The sequence below is a fragment of the Pteropus alecto genome, unplaced genomic scaffold (genome assembly GCF_000325575.1).
Source record: "Pteropus alecto unplaced genomic scaffold, ASM32557v1 scaffold78, whole genome shotgun sequence".
Classification (NCBI taxonomy): Eukaryota; Metazoa; Chordata; class Mammalia; order Chiroptera; family Pteropodidae; genus Pteropus; species Pteropus alecto.
In genome coordinates, this window is record NW_006443124.1 from 10,737,630 (window position 1) to 10,747,789 (window position 10,160).

Sequence of the window (10,160 nt, forward strand, 5' to 3'; positions counted from 1 at the left end):
ATCAGTTGTAACAAATGCACTACTCTGGTAGGGGATGTTGACCATCAGGGAGGCTGTGCATTTGTTGGGGCAGGAAGGAGACGGGTAATCTCTGTACCTTCCTCTCGATTTTGCTGTGAACCTAAAATTTCTCTTAAAAATTTTGTCTTAATAAATAAGCATGTTTAACTTTTTTAAGTGTAAATATTCAAAAGTACTAAAAACAAGTTTGAAAAGAGGAAGAGCACACCCTACCAAATATCTAAACATATACAACTATAGGAATTAATACCATTTGTATTAGAATAAGGACAGACCAGGAAAACGTACTCGAGAGCTCAAAAATGGGTCCATGTGTATACAGTGACATCTCAAACCAGTGGGAGGGAATGGGACCTTTTAACAATGGTACTGAGTCAATTGAGTCTCCATTGGGGGAAAAAATAATGTTTCTACACACTCTTCTCAGAGAGATAAAAGATCTAAACATTCCAAAAAGAGTCAAACCTTTGGAAGAAAATGTAAAGTTAGAGAAAGTCTTCTTAAATCACAAACAGGTAGATACAGAAATAAAAAATGACAAATCTGACTAAATAAAAACATAAGAGTATGAATGCAAAAACGAAATAAACATGAAAAGTCATATTATATACTGGAGAGTATATTTGTCACACATCTAACAAAGTAGACTACATAAAGATCTCCTAGGAAAAAGATAACCCAGCAGAAAAATTGGACAGACAGGTTATTCATTAAAGAGAAAAACCACATGGACAATGACATAAAAATATCTATGTCCTTTGCCTCTTCCAGGTTCTAGTGGCTATTGGCATTCCTTGGCTTGTGGCTATATCACTCCACTCTCTGCCTCTGTGGCCCATTGCCTTCTCTTCTTCTGTGTGGCAATATCTCCCTCTGCCTCCATCTCATAAGGGTACATGTGACTGCATTTAGTTCACACCCAGATAATCCAGGATATTCTCCCCACCTCAAGATCCTTAATGTAATAACATTGTTTGTCATATGAAGGAACAGTCGCCCTTCTGTCAAATAAGGCAATATTGACAATTTCCAGAGATTAAGATGTGATTATCTCTGTGGGAGGGAGAGGGCATTATTCAGCCTACCACAGGCTAGTTGACTCCATTTTCCTTGGTGTAGAATGGAGTCAATAACAACTAATAGGGCTGTGATAATTGAATGAGTTAATACACGTAAAGCTCTTAGAATAGTGCCTGGATTTAACAACTGCTCAAGAAATAGTACCTGCTACTAGTAGCGGTAATAGTAGTAGTACTGAAATATTTTTTAAGCAAGACACAAAAAGCCCAACCATTAAAAAAAGAAAAGGTTGATTTTAAAAATCCAGCTCCATTGACATTTAAATTACCTGTATAATAAAGACCTTTATAAGTAAAATAAAAAGATAAACTTCAAACTGGAAGAAGATATTTGCAGTGCATGAATGAAAGATTAGAATCTCCAGTTACAAAAAATTCCCATCAATCAACAAGAAAAAGACAACCCTCAAAAAAATAGGCAACAGATTTAAACAGGTAATTCACAGAAAGGAAATGTAAATGGCCAGTAAATGAGGTGATGTTTAACCTAACCACGGAATCGGGAAAATGCCTTTAAAATGGCAGTGAGACACCATTTCACTTCTATTGGGTTGGCAAAACATAAAAAAGTCCAACAATTAATGGCAAGGATGGAGAGCAGTGGTGACAGTGCAGATGGTTACAACTGATTTGGAGCTCAGTCTAAGCAATGTTTATGCCACATTTCATCAAAGCTAAGACAACGCTGATTATACGCTACATCATTATTTTGTGTACCAATAAAAGAATAACGCTGTCAAATCAATGGAAGACATTGCGAATTTCAGAGATGTTCAAATGAGGGAAAAGGCACATTTCAGACTATATGAAATACAGTAATAGATGAAAGACTTGGAAACAACCTAAATGTTTATTCATCACAGAAATGGCTCAATAAAATGAGCTATACATTCATACCATGAAATTCTTACTGCATTTGAAAAGAATAGATCACCAGAAAAGATATTACTGAGTGGAAATAGCAAGATACAGAATCGTATCATACAGTATAACATTTATGTGTACACGCGCACACACACAAAAGAAGTCACACCAGACCTGTAAAAATTGCTTTTTGTGGTAGCTGGATTGCATCAATACCTCAATTTTTTTATACTTCCCTGAATCCATGCCCTCTTACTTACTCTGAGCTGAGCTATGTGACTTGTCTTGGCCAACAGGGCAGTAGAAAACTTGACACAAGCAAAAACTTGAATAAACACTTAAGGTGTTGCCTTATTAGTCCCCTCAGCTGGATAAAAGTGAATCTAGGAATACCCTAATGGAAGAATAAGTAAAGAGGACAAAGTGGATCTAATCCAAGCCATCGAGATCACAGCCGTCCTGCCAGATGATTGTCAGTGCCACCCCAAGCTGTTGAACTACCCAGGCAATGTGAGGACTCACAGATAAATGGTGGTTGTTTAAACCTACTAAGTTTTGGAGTGATAGGTTAAGAAATAGGATGGTAGTCAAAGAGGATGTACGCCTTACATGCAATTTTCATTTTTAAAAAAAGATGAGGGAGAATCATAAGATGTAGATTAATTCATATGATTAAAGATTATTTTAAAGTGGCAAAGACCACACACAGGCAATTCTTAAAAGAGTAAATACAAATGCTGAAAACCTATGAAAAGATGCTCAGCTTCAGATAAATGCAGATTAAAAGAGTAGGATCTACTTTCGCTCATCAAATTGGCAAAAAAAAAAAAAAAAACCCCGAGTTTAATAACATTGAATATTTACGAAGGTAAGGGGAAACAGGGACACAAGTATAAGCCAGTATAGGCATGTTGTTCATGTCTGGATAATCTAAGACCAGAAATTTCAACTCTTAGTATCCATTCAGAACCAAAAAGCACCAAAAAAATATTGTGCCGCCCTACCACGCTCCCCACCAAACATGCAACTCTCAAAATAAAAAGTAGATACAAAGAGACATTTTACCAAAAAAGATATACAGATGGCAAATAAGCACATGAAAAGACATTCAACATCATTGGCCATGAAGGATATGCCGGGCAAGACCACAATGAGCTCTTTCTACCCACTGGAACAATAAGGTAAACAGTAACACCGCCAAATGCTGATAAGGGCGTACATAAATCATCCCTCTCACCCACTGCTGGTGGAAGTATGAAATGGGACAGCCACTCTGGAAAGCAGTGTGGCAGTTTCTTAAAAAACTAAAACCATACTTATCATATGACCCAGCCATTACATTGGACCCAGCAATCCTGGAGAAATAAAAACTTATATCCACACAACACTTACACGTGCTTGTTCATAGCAGCTTTATTTATAACAGCCAAAAATTGGGAATGACCAAATCCTCCCTTAATGGGTGAATGGTTAAACTACCATCCACCCATAGCACCAAACACTACACATCAGCGAGAAGGAAGGAACTGCTGACACACGCACAACAACACACAACAGGTCTCAAGGGCATGATGCTGCAAGAAAAAGGCCAGTCGCAAAAGGTCACATACTATGAGAGTCCATTTATATAACATGTTCAGAACAACAAAATTATAGAGATAGAAAATAGATTAGGAGTTGCCCAGGGTTAAAGATGTTTGAGGAAAGGGGTTTGAGCATGACAATTCAGGAGTAGTAAGAGGAAGATCTTTACGGCAGTGAAATAGTTCTGTCTCCCAAGAGCAGTGTGTTCACATAAATCTACACTACTGATAAAATGACAGAACTATACACACACATTGTGCCAATGTCAGTTTCCTGGGTTTGACATCATACTATAATTACATAAGCTAAAGGGGAAATTGAAGGAAGAGTACACAGAGAGGACCTGCCACTTCCTGTGAATCCATAATTATTTCAAAATAAAAAGCTTCACAAATAAAAATTTCAAAATACTAAACCATAATATACAATGTATATGCTAAAATAACTTACTTCTAGATTTTCTGACTGCAGAATTGTAGATTGTGTCATCAAAAATGAACACGTCATTTTTTTAGTGTTCCCGCTGGGCCGAGTTGGGGTCAGACACATGTACACTCCATCTTACCACAGGACCCCTTAACCAGGCAATACTTTTTAAACAAGTGGTTGAGACCCATTTGTGGTCTGTGAAATAAAGTGTCTAGCGACCAGCACTGATTCTGAATGAAGTGGAATAGAGTTGCCCAGGAACTGTCAGAAGGCAACACGGACAATAAGGACGAGCATTTCTCAAAATGTTTGTGTAAGTTTTATGTGTGGGTGTGCATGCTGGTTCTCTACATAAAATATATTTCTTCCTGGAGATTACCAAAGAAACTTAGAAAACACTGTCCTAGAACAGCGCCTTCCCGTGTGCACATGGAAGCAGGTTCAAGACATCTTCAGCTGGACCGTGGGTAAGAGAGAAAAATTGAGAACTTAAACACCTATCATCACCTGGGGAATAGCTAACTAAATGTGGTGTGGTCACACCAGGGAGCCCCACTGTATTTGTTTTCTATGGCTGCTGTACCAAATTTCCACAAACTTTGCGACTTCAAACAACACAAACGTATTATTATTTTACAGTTCTGGAAGTCAGAAGTCCAGTGCAGGTTTTGCCAGACTAAACCCAAGGTGTCTGCAAGCTGTGTCTCCTTCTGGCGGTTCTCGGAGAGAGGCCATTTCCTGCTCATTCAGTCGTTGGAAGAATTCAGTTTCTGGAGCTGCAAAACTCAGTTTCTTGCTGGCTGTCAACTGAGGGCCGTTCCCAGTTTCTAGAGGTCCCTGCGTTCCGTGGTCCATGGCCCTTTCCTCCATCTTCAAAAACCAACCACAGCAGATCCTTCTCACACTGCAGCCCTCTTGCCTACCCCCAGCCTTCTTCTTCCTGTTAAAGACCAGTGATTAGACTGGGCCCATCCTGGTAATCCAAAACAATCTTTCCATCTCAGGGTCCTTACCCTGAATCACATCTGCAGAGTCCCTTTGTCATGTAAGGGGATCTATTCACAGGTGCCAGGGGTTGAGGTGTGGCTATCTGTGAGGAAAGGGGTACATTATTCTGTCTACCACAACCATGAAGCAGTTTTTAAAAATGAGATGGAACTCTAGTTACTGATAGGGCTGAATCGCCGAGATAGTTTGTTAAGTGAAAAACCAAGTCATAGGATGATATATAGTATATTACCTCTGGTATTTTTAAACACACATATAGACACACAATACTACACAGATAGACACATGCACACGAATACTATAGATTTTCCATGAGTACACATGTAGGCATGCAGATGCACAAAATAAAGATCAAAAAAGACGGACACCCAACTGGAAGGTGGGGAAGTAACCAAGATTGGGATGATCAAAGGGGATCTCAGCCTTATAGTATAGTTTTCCTTTTCAAAAGTAAGAGTATAGTCGTGCATGTAGTGAGTAGTTAAAACTATATTTTAAAAATATACCAAAGTTCTTAAAATATTCCTCAACTACTCTGAGGACCCAAAAAGAGATAGATTATTATACTCATTAATAAGTCAAAGGTTTGTGAATCTTACTTCATATAAACAAAGGAGAGAACAAACCAAGGAAAATAGCTCCCAAAACACATTTATCCCTCCCCTGTCTGACAAGTGTCAGCCAAAGCTAAGTATTTGGTTTCTGTGATCCCAGCGCCTCCAAAGAGGGCCTGAATGTTTAGCCACAAAAGCAGTTTACTGCTGTTCTCTGCCAAGGTCAAAAATGCCTTTCATGTGCAACACTGTGCCCCAGGATGGTCAAATGCAGCTCTGCCAAGTCAGCTGCAGCTCTCTGCCTGGCCCAGAGGAGCAAAGTTCGCCTGTGCCTACAGGCCTTCTGACTTTTCCAAGTGATCTGGGCCAAGGAAGCCCAGCGCCTCTCCAGGAGAACATATAGAAAGGAAACATGGGGGTTAAGGAAGGAGCTGGAGGATACTTGGCTTCTAACCTAAGGACTTGCTATACCCTCAACTCCATCTGGCTCACTACCCACTTAAGGAAAAACCATTGCCCCAGGCTGTGGACCCAAAGTCAAATCCCACTGTCTCTAACACCCCACGAGAATGGAGGGGGTCGCTCTATCTCTTATTTCACAGAATCCAATTCCAGACCTAGGCCCTGAGCATAAGCCCCAGATTTCTACCAAGATGTCTGCAGATCAAGGGTCAAAAGAATGCCTGGGACCAGGGAAGGACCGTGACTCCAGACCCCAGAGGCAAGAGCACAAGGCACACACTCACTTTACTCTCCCATCTCAGGCCCCTAATGCCCTGCTGTCCCCACTCCCGTCCTCACCCCCACCCAATGGTTTGATTTGGATCATTTGTTCTCAGCTTCACCCACTCATAAGAGAAACCTCACACCCTTCCAGACCAATTGAGTTATGGAGAAAGAAAAATTTCTTTTTAAGAGATTGTTCAATGGGAAAACACACTTTAGTAGGCTGATGTAGGGGTCTCAAATTAAGTTATACCATGTATCAAGCACCGGCACCTTACACACACTTCCTCTCATAATTCTTTCCACAAAGAACCCTGTGCGGTAGGGTTTAAAGGTCATGAAGCTGGTCAGAGCCTAAACCAAAATTTTGACCCCAAATTTTTCAAAGTGTGGCACAAAGCCAAAATGTTATAATGAAATAAGAGTGACAAATTTGACTACATAAATATTAAAATTTATGACTCAAAATAAGGAAGTTGAAAAACTTGCAAAACATATATAGCAACATATGCAACAAAAGTCTAATTTATCAAGACTCACAGACACACACACACACAAAAAACAGTAAAAAACTCAACTTAATAGGAAAATGAACAAGAGATACAAATGGTTTACAGGAAAAAAACATACAACAGGCCAATTTCCATTCCTTGTTTTCCTACCTGCTTGCCTGTACTGGCTTCAGCTAGATGATATCTATTCAAATAAAAAATTGACATACTCTTTGACCTAGTAGTTCCACTGCTAGAATTTACTCTCCAAACTTATTTGCAAAGGTTCCCCCAAGAAATACATATAAAATCATTACGGCATTGTTTGTAAGAGCAGAAAATTGGAAACAGCAAAAGTGACCATCAACAGGACTAATTTAATAAAACTATAGGATATTCATACAAAGACCAGTTTGCAGCTATGAAAAAGGATGGAATAGATCAGTATGTACTGACAAGAAGAATCTGCCAGGCTAAATTATTCTTGTTTGAAAAACAAAAAAAGGAAAGTATAAAAAGGTGTAATCCTTTTTGAGTTTAAAAAAGAAAATAAAGCTTCCCATATGCAAGTATACGTGTAACTTTTCCCAAGGGGATCCATAAGAAATCTGTAAGGGGGAGGGCATAAGGTCTAGAGCTTTTTCATTTTTCCCTTTCTGTATCTTGAGTTTTCTAAACTTAAAAATGTTTTGTTTTTCATAAAATCAGGACTTTTCTGGGTGGAAAGATTATGGCCTATTGTTTTTCTTCCTTGTGGCTCCCTACATTAAAAGAATAACCTATTTAAGAATGTAAATATGTAATCGGGAGAGATTTTAAAGGTGGAACTGACGCCTGCACCTGCTGTTAGCTGTTGCCTTTGCTGAACTCTCAGGCAGGAGCCTGCTCTCCTTACTCGTGGCCCCGCCCAGTCCACTCTCCGGCTGCAGCCCTCAGGCAGTACAGTCATTGCCTTGCACCAAGCCTGCCTGAGAAGGGCCCAAAGGCCAAGAAAGAGTGCTCCAAAATGGTTCTGCCCTGACTGAAGGCAGAGAAAGAGAACTCATTCCTCATGCAAACGGAGAAGATATGTCTTCCTGCCTGAAGAGCTGGCTTCCCTCCGTGCCTGGTGCCGGGCATCTGACCACAAAGATGGGCCTTAAGTCACAATACTCTACACTGGCTCCTCCAGGCAGGGTGGAGGGCCAGGTCCAGGACACGACATTCAAGGAGAGCTGGAGACATCCGACTCCTTGGGCTCCCTTTGCTCATCTTCGGTAAGTGTAAAACCTGTGCCTGGCCTCCCACTTCCCTTTAAGACACTCATCAGCTCCTTGGGCACTTTCTTCACTCCAATTCCATGCTCTGATTGTGACACCGAAATTGATTTTTCTGGAAATTACAGGTATTAGCTGACTCTCATGCTCCCTTGCATGAGGCTGGGCTCCAGGCTGTCATGCTGTCCTGGTTCTGGGGCTCACGGGCACACCGCCTGGCCAGCATGTGGCACTTGGATGGAATCTGATTACCAAATGTACATCTCTCGTCTCAGACATGGGCCCCAAAGGAATCTGTCTTCATTTTTTTATGCTCCTCTTGTTTTCAGCTTCTAGGGCTGCAAAATTTTTTTTCTACCCATAATAGTTTTTACAAACTCTAAATAAAGCACTGGTGTCCGGTGCCACCCCCACCCTTAAACATCCTGCATCTGGGCACCTTCGCTAACTCCTGGCAGTGGCCAGGCACCAGCACGTGGACCTGGGCAGGTATGACAAGGACACAGACTTTTGAAGACAAAAGTCTCTGTTGTCACTTTTGTCTTCAGCTCTCATAAATACCCAGATTTACTGAATCACAGGGTCCAAGTCAAGTGGCTCACAGCACAGCCAGTAACACTCTAAGCATTGGCAAAGTGACCCGCAGTGAGCTACACAAGACCCACTCCTCCCACTGAGGACCAAGACGCGGCTCCTGACATCAGGAAGATGGTTCTGACACAGCGCACTGAAAAGCCAGACACACACATCCACCACCAGCTCAAGTCCAGGAATATGTCCGAAGGAACCAATGAAGGCAGATGTGAGTTTTACAGAGAAGCAGCCATGCTTCTGTTGTGAGAATTATTGTGAAGACCACTAATTGATTCCATAAGCAGAATTCCATTTGTTAACCAGTCAGGTGTTACACAAAAAACGTGCCCCATAGCTACTGGGCCATTGAATGTCTTGACCTTCAGTTCCACTTTACTAGAGCAAGTCACACCATGTAGATCTAATGTATGAATACATAGGAAGAATGAGATGAAACATGGAAATACTAGTCAAGATAAATAAGATTTGCAAAGTTAGATCAACTAGATGGGGATCTCACCCTTCCAAACCTTGTCTACTTCAGCTTTTAATTGTCTTTCTTTTTCTCACTTATTTTAAGAAAAACTAACTACTGAGGCTTTTGAGAAGAAACACTGTTTCAGGTGCACCATGGAAAAAAGAAAAAGAATTCCATGACTAACCAGCGAACCGGTTTCAATTATTCTGAGGAGGGGAAATACTTGTGGAAATGATGGACTTTCCAGCTACGTTTGCCAACCATCCTTCAGACTTCTCTAGAACCTACTGAGGACTAAATATGAGAGAAAGACAGTGAGACCCCGGAAGGCAAAATATAAGAGGAGTTTGATAAACATTGCATCTCATTTCCACTGACGATTTCCTAACCCTGGAATAGCCAACCCCAGGCAACAGCTCTCACAGGACCTCCCTCAGGGACTATAACCCTGGGTGCCTGTAGCTTAATGCGCTTTCACTACAAGCAATTCAGAGCTGCGAGGTTCACCCATTCTCCTCCACGAAGCCAGAACTTCACCTCCAGAGGGGTGGCAAGGGAACTCTCAGTAACATGCAGTGACAGACAGCAGCATGGGTATGAGGCCGGGAAAAGAGACAAGTGAGCAAATAAAAGGCAGAGCCCAGCTTCCAGGCCCATCTCCTTCCCTCTGCCTCTCCTTATTCAGGATTTCACTTGTGTGCTCTCAAAACCAGCAGAACTGAGAGAGTGGAGTGGGGCCAGTGCTAGCAGACGCTTTAATAAACAACTTCTGATGGATCCTCAGAGCTCAGAGAGCAAATTGAGGTTACCATCCAGCCCGTCCTTACACCATTGTCGGAAGAAGGGTGTTCAGTCGCTGCCAGATGACTGTCTTCAAGACTCTGGGTTATCTGCCCATTAAATCTGACTGCTAATAAAGAGGTTTTAATGTAGAGTATGAATCTTTGAGCAGTAACTGTTTACCTCAGGTTTTTGTACTAAATATCCCAAAAGAATCTCTAAACAAAAGAACATCTGTCACAGCAGCAGCTCGAGTCAACATTAGACAGCTGGGCCAATCCCAGGTCCCTACCAAGCATGGAGAAGTCTTCTTGGCT